A 20,559-nucleotide genomic window follows, 5' to 3' on the forward strand; every position below is an offset into this window, starting at 1 on the left:
TACAGAGTCAGCATACTGCCTCCAACAATTTGGGTCCTCATTTTACCCACCTTGGAAGGATGGAAGGCTGAGTCAACCTTGAGCCTTGTGGGATTTGAACTGCCAAATTGCAGTTAGCCCAGGGGTGAAATCTAAAATTTGTTACTACCGGTTCTGTGGGCGTGGCTTGGTGTGGGGGGGTAATGTGACTGGGTAGGCGTGGCCAATTTTTTTTTAACTTTTAAACCATTTTTTCTACAACTTCTTCAGCGAAGAGGTTGTAAAAAAATGCTTTCAAAAGGCTCTGATGATCCCAGCTGAGTTACCTAATCGGCAGAGACTTTTTTTCTTTTAAATGCCTCCGACGATCAGGCAACTCAGCTTGGATCGTCAGAGGCATTTAAAGAAAAAAAGGGTTTTTTTTCTTTTAAGCGCCTTTGATGATCCCAGCTGAGCCGCGCAATCATCAGAGACTTTTCTTTTTTACTTTTAAAAGCATTTTTTCGGCCGAAGAGGTTGTAGAAAAAACGCTTTTAAAAGTAAAAAAAAAAGCCTCTGATGATTGTGCAGCTCAGCTGGGCATGGGGGACGGAAGGATTTTTGCTACTGGTTCTCCGAACCACCTGCCTCCATCGCTACCGGATCGGGCGATCCGGTCCGAATTAGGAGCATTTCACCCCTGAATCAGCTGGCAGTCAGCAGAAGTAGTCTGCAGTACTGCACTCTAACCACTGCGCCACTACGGCTCACAGTTCCTCTAATCCAGTGTTTCCCAAACTTGGCTATTTTAAGATGCATGGACTTCAATTCCCAGAATTCCCCAACCAGTATGCCTGGTTGAGGAATTCTGGGAGTTGAAGTCCATACATCTTCAAAGGGTCAAGTTTGGGAAACACTGTCTAATCCTTAGGTGTTCTCAAAATCAGCTGAAGTTAGCTGGCTATTGCCACCTGTTGTGACTATCAGCCTGATCTCTTGCTAAGGTATAAAAATACCTTACTGTTGATGTCACCTAGCTTGTGAATTTACCAGTGATGACTTTCTATAGCAGCATGATGGGGAATGTATATGTGATCTGATCAATCTGGATCGTCACTATTGCATTCTTAGCCCAGGTGGTGATATTGATAGGAAGAAAAGGTTGGTTCAAGAAAGTCAGGGTAGACATGCCATTAGCTATCCACCAACAGTTCAGCCTGAGTATGTTGTCTGCCAGCCGGATTTCTGCTAGCTGCAAAACACATTGAATAGCTGTGGGACTCAATCCAACATATTGTTATGTCAACAGGGTTTTATATCACTTCATCAATAACTCCTGTGGCTTTCTGCTGCAGAAAGGCTTAGCAGCACAGACTGAGGACTGACTCTTGGAGAGATTTGGAAATGATAGGGATGAGAAATGAAATGGAATCTCGTAGAAAAATGGATGATGAACTGGAATCCTAAACTGGAATCCTTTGACTCTTCAACCTTTTATTAAGCAGGTCACTGATTAATCCTTTATATATCTTTTGTGTCTACTCAATTAAAGTGAGCATTGTCTTAAAAATATAGCAGTTTTTTTTTAAAAAAATCAGTTAACTGAAAAAGAATTGTAAGCAAGTGTGATAAAAGAAAATGCATGAATAGAAATGGTCTAATGTCAGAAGTTAATTAATGGTCCCCCAATGCCCAGTGACAACATGATCTAACGGAAGCAGTTCAGCCTATTAAGACAGTCTGGCATTAGACAATATAGTGAAATAGAATAATTGTCACATGATTCCTCAAGAGGGAGAATTATCAGAAGTTAAATCTTATCTTGAATAGTCTCTGTTCCCTTCTTTGGTCATTTTTGCAGAGCTTAGAAAATTGCTGCTTTATTCATAGCCTTCCTACCTGATTGCCTCTGAGTTGCTTTGATCATGCTTCTGAAATTTCTTGTGGACCAAAAGACTTTAAAAAAAAAGGACAACTTTAAAAAAAAAATCACACAAAACAAATTCCCAAGGAGCCAAATTGTACAGTCAAGATTACTGTCAACCTTGATTTGCTATTGAGATCAGTCTTTATCTGTCAGCCAATAAATTTAGTTGAGACTTAACTTTATTAGTGATATCTAAACGTATTATGCATATGCTCTCCAGCATATGGCTAAATAGATATCAATTTATTTTCATTAGTGTTTTTATGACAGGTGCTACTGAGTTAGGGGCTTCTGGCTTTGCTGAGGTTGTCATTATTAGGCTGGCTTTGCAGAACCGGAAGTTCCATTTCTTAGAATATTAAGACTGCCCTGCAGAGGCCTTCTTAAAGTGCCTTTGGCTAATGGTTGTCTTCAAATTCATTGGCAAGTCCTGAGCATCTGAGGATGCTGCTCAGAAGAGGTTAGTCTGTTTATCCACTAAACTTAATGTTGGCAATGGCTCTTTGGGTTTTTTTCCTTTCTCTTAGTTGAGGGGCATAATTATTTTGCTTTTGGACATTGTTTTCAGCAGTTGTTTAAATGTAGGCTTTTATATTTAAGACAATTGCTGATATTTTTGGCAAATACCGGTACTTCGAAAGGAAAAAGTGGATGTGCATGTTGCATTAATTTTAATAATATTTGGATTGACACTCAAACATGTAATTCCTCTGTTCAGACATTTCCCAAGTTGAAGGCTACACTATTCAAACAAACAAACAAACAAACAAACAAACAAACAAACAAGCAAGCAAACAAAGGAAACTGTCTTAGAAATATCTGTCAATGGTTCTGTTAATAAAAAGCAGACAAACTCCATTTCAAGCCGACCTTTGCATTTACTAAGAAGGGAATAAGTTGTCACATTCTGTTCAATTGCAATTGTTGTTAGAAGGCTCTGGGTTTGAATTATGCTTAGGGTTTGTTGGTCTGGCTGCTGAATGTTTCTGTTCTCTAATATGCTAATTTCTCACCTTGTTTTATTGGCTTACATTGTGTTATTACTTTCCTTTTGATCTCTGACCATAAAACAAATGAATAAAAACACTTTAAAGGCTATACTTCAGGGGTGGGTTCTACTTACCTTTATTACCAGTTCACAAAGGGGCCGTGCGTGCACGCTTGCTTCGCGCTCTCTCTTGCGTGCTCTTCTGCGCAAGCGCAGAAGCGTTTTGATGACATCAGGGTCAGTGGGTGGAGCCTCCCGCCGGTTTTACTACCAGTTCTATAGAACCGGTGCGAACCGGGGCAACCCACCATTGCTATACTTTCCTACGTGTGCTAGGACCAGAGGTGGTATCTAGCAGGTTCTGACTAGTTCTGGAGAACCGGTAGCGGAAATTTTGAGTAGTTCGGAGAACCAGTAAATACCACCTCTGCCTGGCCCCGCCCCCATCTATTCTCAGCCCAGTTGATCGGGAGGAAATGGAGATTTTACAGTATCCTTCCCTTGCCACTCCCACCAAGCCATGCCCACCAAGCCATGCCATGTCACGCCCACCAAACCATGCCCACAGAACCAGTGGCAAAAAATTTTGAATCCCACCACTGTCTAGGACTTTATCACCCCATCCCACCCCATAGGTAAAACCAAGGCAAAATCTATATTTGATTCTCCAGTTACACTCTCCAGATATGAATTTAATCATTTCTTGTATACCAAATTAAAAATTAGAAAAATCTTCTGGTGCTCTCCAGAGCTGCACATCAACCTTTTGGATGCAGTTCCGAGGCCTCCAAGATTTTAGATACATGTGTGGTTGAGGTTAATAAATATATAGTTTAATGAATTCAGGACTTCTGTCTATACCAAGTTAGGACTGTTCAGTGAGCCTGCGGAAGCAATTTTAATTGGTTTATGCTTAGTAGCTTCCTTGTATGAACAAGCCCTAAATGTATAATTTTGGTTTGATTTTTTTGTCTTTGAATCACTGTTGACTCCTGGTCTAGTTCCTGTAGATTTCATGGCAAGATTTCAGAAGCAGTTTGCATTAGTCTCCTTTTAAGAGAGAGTGACTGACTGTCCCAAGGTCACCTAGCTGACTTCATGCCTAAAGTGTACTAGAACTCACGGTCTCCTGGTTTCTAGCTTGTTGCTTTTTACTCACTATACCTGTGATGGCGAACCTATGGCACACATGCCAGAGGTGGCACGCAGAGCCCTCTCTGTGGGCACATGCGCCGTCGCCCCAGCTCAGCCAGCTGATCGTCAGGTTTCCGATGCGTGCATGCATGCCGGCCAGCTGGTTGTCGGGTTTCCGAGGCACGCATGCACACTGGCTAGCTCATTGGGTTTCTGGTGCTCTGGTTTGGGCACTTTGTGCTGAAAAGGTTCGCCATCACTGCACTATACCAAACTTGTTTTCAGATGTGGAATACTCAAGATTCTGGTCAAGCTGGGATTCTGTATGAAACATCTTCCAAAATTGTTTTTTTTTTTTTAAATGGAGGAATTCACCCATTTCCTGTTTTAGCTTTCCTTGACAAACACTAATGCTAGCTAGTGAAATCCCATAAAACCTTTATACATACAAATATGAATAACTGAGGTAATAATTGTGCAGATATTGGGAGTAAATGTGCTTAAGATAATTATATTATCATGCACTTGATACGATTGTATCGGATGAAATGCTCCTGATTTGGACCGGTTTGGCCGAACTGGTAGTGATGGCGGCTGGTAGTTCGGAGAACCAGTAGCGATGGCGGTGTGAGTCTCTGCCCACTCTCCCAGTCATCATTACTTCCTGGTTTTAACCAGGAAATAACCAGTTTTTTACCCTCTGTGCATGCATAGAAGGGTTTGCGCATGCACAGAGGGTCTGCGCACATGTGGCCCGTGCACTTCCGAACCGGTTGGGAAGGTAAGTAGATTTCACCCCTGGATTGTATCATAATGTGAAAGTAGGCTTACACAGTCATAACTGTGGATTATATATGGCTAACATTTGTAAATGTTAATTGTTTAAAAATTTAATAACTTCTCTGTCTTTTTATAGATTCTCTCTCTCTCTCTCTTACCTTCTGCTTTATTGTTGATGTAACCTTCATGTTTAATTTGGGGGAGGGTTTTATTTTATAATTTAAGAGCATGTCTTCTTTTCACTCCTTTGTTTTTCTTTTATCCAATTAAAACATCCATTAAATTCATTATCATCAATCCCAGGTCAGTAAATAAATCCTGGTATGACTTTGATTTGTGCTTTTCCTCTGTAACATGTCTGTTTAGTTTTGGTTTCTATTGTTCGGCATCTTAATTAGTACATTTAACAAAAGCCCCAAATTATTCACTTAAATTCAAAGTATCACAGGTGCTAGCATCATAGTGACTTTTCCTTTGCTCTTAATTCCAGCTCTAAAAATATTATTCTTTAATATAAATATGACCATGATTTCAGTTTTTAAAAACTTTAATAATTTAAAACATACGGTAATCCATACACCTTTTCATGATTATTGCAGCATATTATTAGCTGATTGGTTTATCTTTTGCCTTTGGATATCACCCAGGTATGGCTTGATTCACAACTCTTGAGATGCACAACTTGCCATACTTAGTACCAGCTAATCACAGAACATTTAAGCACCCAGCACAGTAGATGAAAGCTTGGCTGAAAACTAGAAATCATATCTATGCAGAAGGTTGACTACTACAGAATATAGGAATATAGCTCTGTGTGTGTGTGTGTGTGTGTGTGTGTGTGTGTGTGTGTGAGCACCCAGAGTTTAAATATTAGCTCTCTTCCTCCTGCTCTTTCACAGTAGCAGATTGTTGTGTCTCTTTCCCCCTCATTCAGGGCATAGGCACTACGTTTAAATAATGGTTTTGTCTGATCTGAAACTCTTGGTTTCTTGCCTTGCCACTTCCAACCCTCCAACCCACTTACACCAGACTTCTCAAACCCAATACCTTCACATATGTTGGATTACACTTCCCATCAATTCCAGCCAATCTAATAACTTTCATCTCAATCTATTTTTCTACTTGCATTTTTTTACATGCTTTCGAACTGCTAGTTTGGCAGAAGCTGGGACAAGTAATGGGAGCTCACCCCATTACGCGGTACTACGGATTCGACTTTTCAATTGACAAGCTCAGCGTCTTAGCCACTGAGCTACCGCATCCCCCTTTTCTTTAGTATACACCCTGTTAAAGAAATCCAGCTTATATCGATACTGCAGAGAGTTTTGTGAGTTATTTCTCAAATTGCTGGTTCCCTTGAGCAAGATAAATGCTAACATAGGTAGCGTTGACAGGTGGAGCATAGGAAGAATGCCCTCATAACCAAGGAGACTGAAGGGCAGTTTATAATGGAGTGATACGGACTACAGGTAGAATTGCCTTTCTACCAGAGGTCACCACTTCAATAAAGAATCCTGGATAGGTTAAATTAAGACACACATAGATTCCCATATTCAGGTATATTTACATTTTTCATCATTGCTTTTTATGCTCCCTCTTCTCACCTATGTGACCTCTCTAAATACGGAATTTTGCTTTCATGACACTTAATTTCTGGAAGGAGAAATAAAACAATTATTCTGACCCTATGAATGGCTCCCCAAGGCGGAAAAAAAAGTAGACCCTGCCGTGGAGCTGCAAATAGGGACAGCATACTAGTCTAATTAAGAAAACAATTCCATTTTGTGTGAATTATTCAATTAGTATAATTTTTCCCCTTTCTCTTCATGCTCCATTTACCTGCATGTTTCCCCCAAAGAATCCCTAATGTGGTTTTCTGTCTGATATGGAAGCCTCCAAGTTTTGGAGTCTCTGCTGAAACTATTCCAGGCATTATATATCAAAATAAGGCGCCCAGATCAATTTTAGCTTTGTTTGAGCAATGCGTTGGCATGTAAAACTCACAATCTGGACAGTGTTGAGTCCAGTGTGATTGTGTTGGGAAGCCTTGATGCATCGAGCTTGTACTCATAACAGTACCTCCATGGCAGAGCCAATTTAGAAGGTAACTTAAAAGAAGGAAATTGGCTTGCCACTGTTTGCACAAAATCTTTAACTTAATCAGGCAGGCAATTAACATGTCCTATTTTAACAAAATAACATAGTAGGTCAGGTTGGGTTGGGAATAGTCTTAGTAGGTCTTCAACAATATTCTGAATGACAAAGTGACATGAGTACAATTTCAGCAGAATCAGAATTAAGAAGAAATTTACGTTGGCAGCTTCAGTTAGAGGGATTGAAGAGAATATAGATTCAACTAGCTTTGCAGTCTAAGAGAGACTCCTTATTTATTATGCCCTGGGCTTGATGGAATACTGCTTACTTGTTGAAGCCAGAATTCATTGTAATGGTCAAAGCAATTAAAATTGAGCTCATTTCGGCCAATATAAACTGTAGGATTGAACAGATCACAATCTATGAATTTCTGTGAGGTCCGTTATGGAAGCATAGGGAGGAAGCTTCACCTTTCAGATTTGAAATCATATATCTAAACCCAGTTATTGCATTTTTTGGAAATAAGAGAGCAACAATCTTTCAGTATTATAGAAAGGGAGGATTTGGAGTCTTCTGTTCAGCGAATTATTTAAAAAAGATTATTTCTTATTTGAATGCAATTCCTTGGAGGATAACAATATTTCTAATCAGAACAGAAATTAAATTGCATATATTAATGATCCATCTATAAATAACAGATTAAGACCAGGCTTAAATTCATGCACCATTATTTTTGTCCCCTTTTCTCTATAGCATTCCCTCCATCCCATGTACATAGTAGGGTGGAAAACCTTACTAAAGGAGATAGTCCATTGAATGGAAAAGGGACTGCTCCCTTGCATAGATGTCCTTATGAGGCTTTCCCTTCACATAATTTCCCATATCTCTATCTAGGTTCCTGAGTTCAACTTAATTCTTCATCTTTCAGCATAACATTTGGTGGGAGGGAACAGAAAGGGTAGGGAAAACTAACCTGATCAGCCCAGTTACTCCAACCTTAGGATAGTTTGTTTATCCATATAACTATTGGATCCAGTGGGGTTTCAGAAGGGATTTTGGATTATTCCTGCACCCCTGTTGCATGGACCAACATATACAATCTGCAGCAAGCAGGGATTAATGATCTTGGTTTGGAATGTGCTGTATGAATTCTCTATATCAGTTTTTCTCAACCTCAGCAACTTTAAGATGTGTACAATTGAAGGTGCTGCCAATCATCTTTAAAGTCCTGTTGCATTGCACAAGGCCAAGTTAACTGCAGGATCATTTGTCTTCAATGTTTGTACCCACCCTGCCAGATGTGGCAGGATGGGCATGCTCCAGGTCCTTTCTGTGAAACAGTATCATCTTGCAGGACTCAGGAGACATGCCTTCTCTGTTGCAACATCTGCCTTTTGGAACAGCTTTCTTCCCGAGAGCCAAATAATCCTGATCCCAGTGGTGGGATTCAGCTGGTTTGGGCCGGTTTGGGAAAACCAGTTGTTAAATTGCTGGCTGGCCTTGCCCCTTCCAGGAGTCCGCATGTGCCCCGTTTTGGCTCCCAGGTAAGTGCAGGGATGCCTACTAGGCCCAAAATGTGGCATGGGAGGGTGCGGTGTGCCCCCCCCCCACAGCCCGCTTTTACTCCCAGAAGGCTGCAGGGAGGCCTACTAGGCCCAAAATGGGGCACGAGGGCAGAGGCACCCACCCCACAGCCCGTTTTTGCTCCCACGGGGTGCAGGAGGCCGAGTGCTGCCTGTCACACTCCTGACCATGCCCACCATGGCCACGCCCACCCAGCCGGTCATTAGGGCAGAGAACCACTTAGTTAAATTATTTGAATCCCATCACTGCCTGATCCGATTGACACTTCAGAAGAGTGTGAAGACTTGGCTTTTCCCTCAGGTTTAGGGCCAGGATATGTGTTTGGTCCTGTGAATATTTTAGAATATTATCTTGGCTATAGTACTATGGTGATACTCAATTTTATTGTGTCTTGTTCTTGACTTCCTCTTTTATTGGTTTGTGTGTGGAGGAAGATACAAAGGACTTAGAATAGTTTTATTGTCACTTTAAATGTACACTAATTGGCATACATTAAAATGAAATTTTGTTGCATACAGCTCTCAGAGGGAGGTGGTGACTCTGTGAGAGCTGTATGCAACAATTTTTATTTTAATGTATGCCGATTAGTGTACATTTAAAGTTCTGGCTTTTGCTCTTTGGCAACCTCAATCATGGTTAATTGATGGTGTAGTTATCTTTGATGTTGTCTCTCCATCTTCTTCTGGGTCTGCCTCATGTTCTTTGACCTCCTCCTCTTTTTGTATATGTCTTATACTGTATGGAATCTCACAATATTTTCTACAGATGAGCAAACCACTTTATTGGCTATTTTTGTATGTATTTTAAGATTTTAAGATTGGTTCAATATGTTCTATTGGTTCTATTCTCTTATGGTCTCATTTCTGATTTTATCTCTGGTCACTCCAGCAGTTTTCCTCAAACATCTCACTAACTTTGACTAACTTTCGTTTATGTTTTGTTGTAAGTGGTCCATGTTTTGCACTAATAACATAGGGTGGGGATGAATATGCTTTGAATGAGATGCTTCTTTGTGCTTGATTAGTACTGCCTTATGTTGTAGGAGTAGAGCAAGTTGTCCCAGTACTTGGTTTGCCTTACTGCATCATATGCTAATCTCTTCATCCATTTTTCCATCTCTATTGAATGTTGTTCCTAAATATTTGAACTTTGATACTTTTGAACTTTTATTCTGTATTGTCCTATATTAGTATTTTATTTGTTAATAAAGTACTTCAAACCAACCTAAAATGCAGCTAGAATACACATGCCTTAGCTTGTATTTTTTTAAAAAATAGTAAGGTGTAAATGAGGAGTGGGAAATATTTGACCCTTCAGATGTTACTAAATTTATAAATTATCAGTCCTATCAATATTCCAGTTAGAGATTACAATTTTTTTTAGCAAAAATAAAAAAAAAATATTTTATTTTATATTTTAGCAAAAATAAAGGAAAATGAAAGAATGGATGGCTCTCTTTTTGATGAAGATATAAATGCCGTGTCCATGTGCTGCCGCCAGTGCTGTGAGAGGATGGGTGCATCTCAGTTGTAGATTAATCACAATTGAGACTGAGTGAACCTCAATTGTGGTTAACAGAATAACAGAGTTGGAAAGTATCTTGGAGGTCTTCTAATCCAACCCTCTGCTTAAGCAGGAAACCCTATATCATTTCAGAAAAATGGTTGTCCAATCTCTTCTTAAAAACTTCCAGTGTTGGAGCATGCACAACTTCTGGAACCAAGTTGTTCAACTGATTAATTGTTCTAACTAACTGTCAAGAAATTTCTCCTTAGTTCCAGATTGGTTCTCCTTGATTAGTTTCCAACCATTGCTTCTTGTCCTGCCTTCAGGTGCTTTGGAGAATAGGTTGACCCGTCTTCTTTAAACTTAACTATTGTTGTTTATAAACTGACACAACACATGATTTCAATATTCCTAATTCTAGGCTAACTATAATTCATTTCATTCTGATGGGCAAGCAGGATTCATAGAATCAAAAGCAAAATCTTCTGTGTGGAGGGATAACATGCAAGTCCACAACTTGCTATCACTAGTTTCATAATGATAATCTTAGCAATATGGTTGCATAGTCCACATTTATAGATTTTTTACAATCTGCTGAATATCATACTAGATACGTAATGTATAGTGTAAAATGTGAAATGTTACAGAAACTTTTATGTGCTAAGCTTTGAGATTTGAACTTGTTGATGGTTTCTCAGAGGATCAGTACTTCCTGCAAATTGGATACTGATTGGCAGAAATGAATCCAGATGGATGTGACATGACTACATATCATATTAAGTATATACCCATATTTTTCGGAGTATAAGACACACCTTAGTTTTTGGGGAGGAAAATAGGGGGGAAAAAATTCTGTCTACCAGGTATTCATCTGGCTAGTCCCAGCACATTAATTTGCTTGCTGGTTTTGAGGTTGGGGCTGGTTGGGACTGTGCTTCTAAAGCACAGCTGATTGTCGGAGGGAGCAGCAATTAGAAAAGCAGGCAAAACACGGAAGATCGCTTCTCTTGCGTTGGGGCTGAAAAACAGCTTCAAAAGCACAGCTGATCCTCGGAGGGAGGATACACTCTTTCCAGAGTCCCTATACGGTACCTGTGCATTTTGTTTTTCTTGCCTAAATGTAGAAGGCAGCAGCTGTTCCGGGTAGCCATTTTGGGCACGTGCGGGGTTACATTCAAGTATAAGACGCACCCAAATTTTCAGCCTCTTTTAGGAGGGAAAAAAGTGTGTCTTATACTCTGAAAAATACAGTATTAAAAATACATATGAGCCAGCTGTTATTCACAACATATTTCTCAATTTCTCTTCCTGATCTGATGCAGTTTATGATGCTGTTATCATATATAAATAAAAAGCATAAATTGGTTTAATTTTAGTTTTTGCTAACATAAATTTAAGTCAAACCTAAAAAGTAAATAGATACGGAGCCTTGAAATCTATCCTAAATAACATGCTAAAATGTTATAGTAAGAATTACTCATAAATATATGTGCTTGAATTAGAACTGATGCCATGCTTTTGATTATTCAAAGCAAGCAACAAACCACACTGTTATATTACATATTGTGGAAAGACGACAATGCTATAATTATTTCAAGAGATTTTCTAAGCACTGCTGTTTGTCTAAAGATTATCCATTATTGATTGTTACTTTGAAAGTGACAGAATCAGAATCCAATAACAAGATTTATGTTGTACTATAAAAATATATTGTTAACAAATTACACTACATAAATAAGATTTATACAAATGTACGAATGGATTTTTAGCTGATGCATAGCAAATGCTGGAGGCATTAGACTGCAATCCATCTCATCTGTTTTTACTGTCTCATGACCCCACACATTAAAATCTTTGCGGTGACAGCAATTTTTAATTGAAACAAATAATTAAGAATTTCCCTTACGTAGGAGATTGTTTTGCATTGTGGTTTTAGTCTACTCACTCACCCTTCCTTCTTTCATCTAAGCTAAGCAGCCTAGTGTAATCAGGGAATCTGGTTAATTAACTTATTCTTTCTGGTATACAGTCTTTTGAAGGCAAAGGGAATTAACTGTGGCTCTCTTCATGAAGGCAGAACTCTACGGAGCATGGGGATATAGGGGTACTCCCTCAGGCCTCCATCCCAGATGGAATGATGAGCTGCTCCAAACATTACCCCACTTTTGGGGACATCAATTTGTATCAGCTTTCTCTTATGGAAGCCCATTTCTAATAGGACAGGGGCTGCTGGGATACCTCAGTCCTACTCTATGCTAACACTTCATGCTAACACATGAAGAAGGATTCTGGAATCTCAGTATTTTCATTAGTATGTCTAACACTGTAAATCCTTTGTGCGGTATGTGCTTGCTTTGTAAAACAATTAAATATACTGATAATTGGCAGGTGGACTAAGGCAGTCATGATAGAATGGATTCCACTGGATAAAAAGTGCCAACGAAAGACACCTAAAACAAGATGGAACAATGACATCAGGAAGTATTGCGGGCCCATCTGGCAAAGGAAAGCTCAAGACTGTATCGGTTGGAAATATGCGGAAGAGGCCTTCATCTGCAGTGTATAGACAGTGGCTAGAATGATGATGGTGATGATGATGATGATGATGATGATGATGATGATGATGATGATGATGATATGGATAATTATATGGTCCACACATTAAATTATAAAAGACAAAGGCTGAAAACTGACTCTAAGTTTTGACTAGATTGTTCAAAATTCTTCACATTGAAATGTATAGTTGTATTTTCCTGGCAACTTTTGCAATTTATAAATATCAGTAACGTCAGTGTTTCATTGGATTGTTGTATGCTCCCCCGAGTTACTTTCCCTGAGTGGGCAGGAGCGTAAATTGAATAATAAATGAAATAATTTTTAGGAGTATGTCAGTTTTTGAAGGAATTCAAGAGTGCTATAGTAAAGGCTTTTAGAGAATCAGGTTGTAGACTTTTACACTAAATCAAAAGTAAAGCAAAATATAATACTACAATGTAAAGCATTATATAAAACCTATGATAAATATGAACTTGCTGAAATTAAAATTACTTGTTTGAATTAATCTAAACATAGTAGGCAATTTTTGTTCATTTCTTCTTATATTCCATGTGGATTTAAATTTATACCTTTTCTGTTTCTGAAATGTAAATACCTTTCCTGTCTGATTTTTCAATAAAAAGATATATTATTAAATTTCTGTGGCTTATGCTTTATACATTGAAGGTTGCATGCTCATCAAAAGAAAAAGTTTGATTCTATGAGTAATATTTTGACCAGGATTCTCCAAATTTTGTCAAAGTGAGATTTACTGAGATTCAAAACTAAGTATTTCATCCATTTGATTGAAGTACAGTTGCTGTGGTAGAATTGCTGGCATTTGACTTCTTAGATTAGGCTGAACACATTAGGAAGACAAGGCTATATCTGGTTACCTGAACAGTCAGCTTCTTTGTGTGACTTTTCACAATGCAGAACGTAGGGGTAATTGGCCTGTTGTATAGATCTGACTTCTTTGGAACAGCACCCTCCAATAATATACAGTTCCCATTATCTAATTGTCTATGCAGGCTGCGAGTGTTGAAAATTGTAGTTCGATAGTGTGCGTCAGGTTGGAGAATTTTATTGTATTTAATTATGCAGAGCCTGACTGAGTTCTATGCTAGGAGCAAAGTAAATGACAAAGAATTGTTATCTTTTTTCTGTTGCCTTGCAGAATATTAATTCTTTCAGGCTTACAGAGCATGGGGCATCTAACCTATGCTTTAGGTTGATATGGTTACCTCTAGGAAGTTGTAATATCCATGACTGTGTAATTCATACAATTCTCACTTCACTCAACCATCCCCCAGACTTGTTGATAGTATATCCTGGGACAACTATGATACTCATGTTGGGAAAAGAAGGCTGTTATCTCCATTTCTGCAGGCATCCTGCTATGGTTTGTCTTCTCAGTGGATTCTTCTATATCTGTCTGCCTGTAGTTCTAATCACCTCTCCCCTCATATTGAGGCACTACTTATTTTATTTATGCAGAGGGTTGAGCATTGTGGCTACTGCAGGCTTAAGGAATGCTTTCCCAAATCGAGCACTATAACATCACACTTGAAGTTGTTTCATGCTATATAGCTCCTCTTTTGCTGTAAACCTGGCATTCCATCAGGGTTCTTAGAATTTGCTGGAGAATCCTCACAAATCTTATTTATTTAGACTCCCACTGTCTGACCTTCTATTGCTTCCCTTGGTCAGCTGATTACATTAATCTTTATGAAGTATGGTGCCTGGCTAGATGTGCATATCATGCTTTGTTTCACTATGTTTTTCTGAATAAGCCACTATTGGCTGGGTTCACATAGCACGTTAAGATTTACAGTATGAGTTACAAATTATAATGGCTGGGTTTTATACTAGGACTAGCCAAAATCAAATAAAACACACAATGGATTCATCCAGTATATGGACCTATCCATAGTCATGACAATACCTTCCATTCGTCTTCTCAGATCTCATTATGTTTGTGCACTGATAGTTGTGAAAGCAACAGTGCAAAGATGTTAGGTTCTGATCACTTTTTGCAGACATCTCTGGATCATCATATTTATGACATCCTCCACCCCCCAAATCCTTTCTTTTAGTCAGTTAGTTGTTCTCTACTCTGAATAGTCAGCTAGTAAAGAAGAAACATTTACTTTAAGGAAGAATTTGATAAACAGAAACTGCAGCATTTTAAAGAAATCATTTGTTGGCAATGCTTCTGTTTCAGTTGTGCAACTAATAACATCAGACTTCTGGTGTTCCGGCTTTTGGTAACTATGATTGATATTCCTTTCTTCCTATTTGGCTCAGTTTGTTTATTTTTTTGCCATTATTGCCATTATTGTTCTTTTGTCTTGTAGTGTTTTTGTGGTTTTGTATTGTGTTTTCTTTTTAAATGTTTTAACAACTGTAAACTGCCCAGAGTTATTGGGAGCCAGACAGCATATAAAATTAACAAATAATAATAATAATAATTATTATTATTATTATTATTATTATTATGGTCAGCCAGATGTTTGGCTTGGATTTGGCATTTTTAGCCATCTATCAAGTCCTTCCCAAGGACCTGGGATAGGCAGATGTTTTTTTAAAAAATGAGGTTAAAAGTATAGTCACAAAATGTAAGCTGTTCCAGGTAAAACTGCCTTTTGCAATTGACTGATGGTGATTTTGTCAGTGCGAGGGTGTTCACATGATGGTCCAGATATTTTGGATTACACCAAAGACGCCTATTACTATTATTACCATTTTTGCTTGCTTTTGCCACAGTTGTTCTATTTCTATTTGCAGATCTTCGTATTTTGTGATTTACTCCATTTCCTTCTCTTCTACTCTGCTGTCTCCAGGTGCTGCCATGTCCACTATCTGGACATTTTTTTTTTTTTTTGTCTTTCTTACCAACATTTGTTAAGTCTGAGTGGAAGATGCTTCTCTGTTTGAATTCTAAAGTTCCAGATCACTTTAGCCTCTTTGTTTTGTATTACTTTTATAAGTAATAGAAAACTAGAAACTAGTTTTTTACTTCTATTAAAATTTACAAACAACCAGTTGTGGGGGAATACCCATCATAGATTTTAAATTTCTGGATCTCTTCTCTTCAGTCAGCTTGCTAGAATGCTTTGAGAAGATGTCAGACTTTGTTTGTTAAGCTTGACATGTTTGATGAATACCCCAATGTAATCATTTAAGACAGAGGCTACTCCACAATAGAGAAATTTGGCTCCCCTGATTTGATTCAAAGTGGATCGAATAGATAGAAAGATAAATTATTTAAGACTTTTTTGTATAGTTTCCTCATTGAGACCATAAAAGAATACTGAAAATCTCTCATAGCATTTTTACCTTGGATATAGACACCCCTTCACCACATATCTACTGTATAGCTCCTCATTATTTGGCAAATAATGGCTGATTGAGCTACTTTTTCAGACTGACTATCTGTATGATCTGTTTCGGGAAAATATGTAGCAGCTGTAGGAAGCTGTCCTTTTCCATCATCTGTTCTCTGTCATGATGTGTAGAAAAAGAGGCATGTTTGTGTAAGAGCTCTAGGAAATTCTGAGTTCATGATTCATAGATCTGAGGATGAAGGAGACAAGACTTTACAATGTGGACAATTTATTGAAATATGAAATAAAACCAAGATACATCTACTACAACTTATGGTTATTGCCAATATAATTTAAAAATTTCTTGATTTCCTTGGAATGTTTGAGTTGCCATTTAGATTAGATTTAAAATATAAATTTATTTATAGCACAATCGTCCAGGTTTTAATTTAGGAGTAAGTCCCAATAAATTCAGTGGAGCTTGTTCCCAAGTAAATAGACATAGAATTTCAGCCTTAGGTAAACGCTATAGGCAACAATAGCTGTTGATTGTATATTTTGTCAAACAAAGAAAATGCAAATCAAGGGCAAAAAGCATGCTGTTGTATCAAAATAGTCCTTTTTCTCTGTTTTCTATAAAGATTATAAGAAGCAAAATAATTTGCTTGGTTTTAGTTAAGGTAATTTTTTAAAATTGTCTAATGAGAGTGCATTGTGCTAATGTTCATATGTGGATTCAATTAGCATTTAGTTAATTAGCCTTTACAAATGAGGATTAACTTAATTACATAACACTAACCTCTCAATAACTCCAAAGGGTAGAAAAGCTGTTTTTATTAAATTCAGAAGGCCTGTATATGTGCATTAAAATCTGAAATGGCACACACATAAATTAAAGAATATTACCCACAGAGGATGACTATTAGAGATGATGATCAAAGGAAGCAAAGTGTGTACATGATTTATTTATTTTTTTAAAAAAGAATGGTTTAGATAGAATTTCATGCACATGTATCTAGTAACTGGTTTCCATGCTTATTTCTGCTTTATTAAGAACAAATGTATTTAAAGAATGATCATTGGATAGATTTTTTCTTGATATACAGTCTTTGAGAGGTCATTGATTCATATGGTTTGACTTTATAGTCAATATATATGAGCTATTTGCATCTTTTGGAAACAATATGTTAATATGTATAAGTAGGTTTTGGGGAAAATGTACTTATTTACATTGTAAATATCTGATATTGTTTTGAGGAACATTGACTATGTTGGGCATGAGAAATCACAGATTCATTTTGAGAAATTGGAAAAGTAATATTATTCCAGATATTAAGGACTGGATTCAGGAGATTTGTAATCTATCCATTTTTGATATTTTGAAATTGATAGATTTTTCTAGCCATCAAAAGCTGGCATGGTTCTCTTTGCATTGGCGTTGTTTATCACAACAACCATATTTTTTCTTTCAAATTAGAAATTTTCATATAGTGCTAGAGATACACATAATATACTTATTCTCTTATTTGCTACTATTTGTTAGTTGATCCTTAATTTTGGGGGGCCATTTTTGCATACTCTTTAAAACTGAAGAACAGTATACACACAATTTTTTTTTAAAAAAAACTTTTATCTGCTTTATGGAGGTTGACATAATTAAAGTTAATGCTTTGAAAGTCTATGGAGATTCTCATTCTTATGCTCTGAAAATGGTCTGCATTCATGCACATGTATGTATGCAGTGTACCTATTACAATATTTACCACTGACGCGCCAGATATCCCTACCATCCACTTGTAGCACTGTGAATGGTAAATATAATGCCAGCTTTGAAAAATGCTATGATCAACTTGAAGATAGTTACATTTTATAGATATCTTGCTGGTTTCCAAGTGCTTTTATTTATTTAGTTTCTGCCATGTTTGAGTAACCTATTAACTAACCCTAACCCTGAAACTTATCCCTTATTCTTTGAGTGAGCAATTGCTTTGACTTGGTCATATTCTAAAGAAATTACAGATAGTACAAAAAGGCATATAATGCCAACTTCTGCTTTTTTTTGAAGTTTTTTGAATTTTTAAACAAACATACATAAAACCATCTTCAATTGCAAACAGTGTGTCGGTTGGTTACAAGTCTTTTGTGCATCATTCACCAAATTCATAGCTTACAATTTACAATTTACCTAGATTCTCATATCATCGACCTAATATATACCTTTATATTGTTATCCTCATTAATCATTTATTTGACTATGACTATTTCTTCCCTCATATTCAAAGTATTCTAAGATTTGAGTTAATTTTTATTATAACATTCATTTCATCCTCCTGAATCTATCCAATAATAATACATCTATATGTTATATTTCACATAGTTCTACAATTCTTGTATTGTGAAAGTCTCTACCATATTTCATTTCCATGTTTTTTTATCTAACCCTTGATAGGATAGGTCCCATATCTTATAGTATTGTTTATCTTCTTGTTCTCTAATTTCAAATGTCAATTTGCTCATTTCAGCACATTCCATTATTTTCTTAATGACTTCATCCTGCCAGCTTCTGCTTTTTTGTAATGGAATATGTGGATGATATTATAGATAAGGACAAGAGATGCTGCCTACAATTGTAATTGAGCCCAGACTTACAGATGTAAATTGTTACGGTTGTTAAACCAGTCACGATGTGACCACGCCAGATTTTATCACCTTTTTTGGTGGTCATTAAACAAACACAGTAGTCATTAAATGAACACAGCAGTTGTTAAGCAAATTTGTTTGATCCACTGGCTGTTTTTTTTGCTCCAAGAAACCAAAAATAAACACCTGAAACCAGGAAAAAATGTCAAAAATCATAGTCATGTGATCACAGGATGCTGCAAACAAGCTGGTTGCCAAATGGCCAGAATGTGATTATATGGTCCTGGAAAGAGTGTGACTGTCAGAACTTCAAAATAAGGTCATAAATGTCTTTGTGTGTGTGTGTGTGTGTGTGTGTGTGTCATAATTCCGAACAGTTGCTAAGCAAGGGGTTGTTAAGCAAGGACTGTGTGTACCACAAAATTGTCAATATATTATAAAGCTACTGCATAAGATCAGTTCTTTGTTGGCATCTTTATACAAGCAAGGAATGCTCACAGCATTGTATAAAGAATGTACAGTATATGAAATACTGTACATTCCAAATTGTGGTATTAAACTGTGGAGATTGTGACAAGGAAGATGGATCATTCTCAGATCCAACTACAGTGACTCATTTGCAGTGTTTAAGCTAAGAAAGTTAATGGCTGGATTTGTACTGTGTTTAAGATCAAGTTGTGCCCACCACAGATCTATGACAATTCGACGTGGCCAACTCGCCAAGACCAAATCACCATGGTTAACTCGCCAAAGCCAACTTGCCATGGCCAACTTGCTGCAAGACAATGCGCCACAGCCATCTCGCCACAGAACAAGAGTTACACTAATATCAAAGAATTGGTAGAGTAGAATCATTAAAGAAAGGATGCAAAAGGAGGGACAGAATGAAATATAAAGGGCAAAAATTAAAATAATTTTTATTTATTTTAAATAATTAAATAGAATTGGTAAATTGCCCTGAGGCAAGTTTTCCTATTGCAAGTTGGCCATGATGAGTTGCGATTAAAATAATTTTTATTTATTTTAAATAATTAACAGCCTTGGTGGTGCAGCAGACTAAAGCACTGTTAAGTAACACCAGCTGCCTGCAATTACTGCAAGTTCAAATCTCACCAGGCTCAAGGTTGACTCAGCCTTCCATCCTTTCGAGGTAGGTAAAATGAGGACCCGGTTTGTGGGGGTAATAAGCTGACTTTGTATAAAAAAGAACACCGCTTACGGGGGACCAAAGCCCTACTAAGCAGGTATATACAAAGGTATGAAGGCTATTGCTTAACACATTGTAAGCCGCCCTGAGTCTCTGGAAAAGGGTACATTATAAATTGAACCGATAGATAGATAGATAGATAGATAGATAGATAGATAGATAGATAGATAGATAGAATTGGTAAATTGCCCTGAGGCAAGTTTTCCCATTGCGAGTTGGCCATGACAAGTTGGCTGTGGCAAGTTGTCCCATTTCCTCCACCACAGCTTTATAATTGCATGTTATCATGGGCATGAATGAGATTCAGTGGCTCTCCCTAAACTGCATAGACCCAATTTTTAATTCCTGGCAACTGATTCTCTGTTTCAATAAGGCATTATAAAATATTTATTTAGAAACCATACATCTCACTTTCCTTGCAAAAATCCAGTGTTTACACTGAAAAACAAATGCATCATAATTCAACTAAATGATCATTTGGTAAATCAATTCATTTGAAATTCTTTGCTGATGTTCAGCATTATAAGCCTAATGTTGTTTTGAGTTTAAATATCTCTGCCACTAGTTATTAGCCACTGTTTTGTGCATTTAGAAATTCATATTCCATGACAATTTTATCTGAATATTTTGTGTTTTATTAGAAATTACAAATGCTACGAGAAACACTAAGTGATCCTGGAAAATATGTAGCAGTACATAAATGAAGTTTATCAGTGCTTCTTAAACACTGTTATTCTTAAAGATTGTTCGGCTTGCTTTTTAGACAACCACTAAATGTTACGTTGGAAGATACTTGAAAAGCCTATTCCTTTATTTACTTACTTGTATCTCACCTTTTACAGGGATGCGGTGGCTCAGTGGCTAAGACGCTGAGCTTGTC

General features: G+C 37.4%; 1 protein-coding gene across 6 annotated transcripts in view; it reads left to right on the forward strand.

Annotated features, from left to right (window-relative positions):
- TBXAS1 (thromboxane A synthase 1) overlaps positions 1 to 20,559 on the forward strand; it is a 275,226-nt gene that overhangs the window by 74,558 nt on the left and 180,109 nt on the right. The gene's annotated exons all lie outside the window — the stretch shown is intronic.

The sequence above is a fragment of the Pantherophis guttatus genome, chromosome 7 (genome assembly GCF_059756535.1).
Source record: "Pantherophis guttatus breed Tessera chromosome 7, ASM5975653v1, whole genome shotgun sequence".
Taxonomy (NCBI): domain Eukaryota; kingdom Metazoa; phylum Chordata; class Lepidosauria; order Squamata; family Colubridae; genus Pantherophis; species Pantherophis guttatus.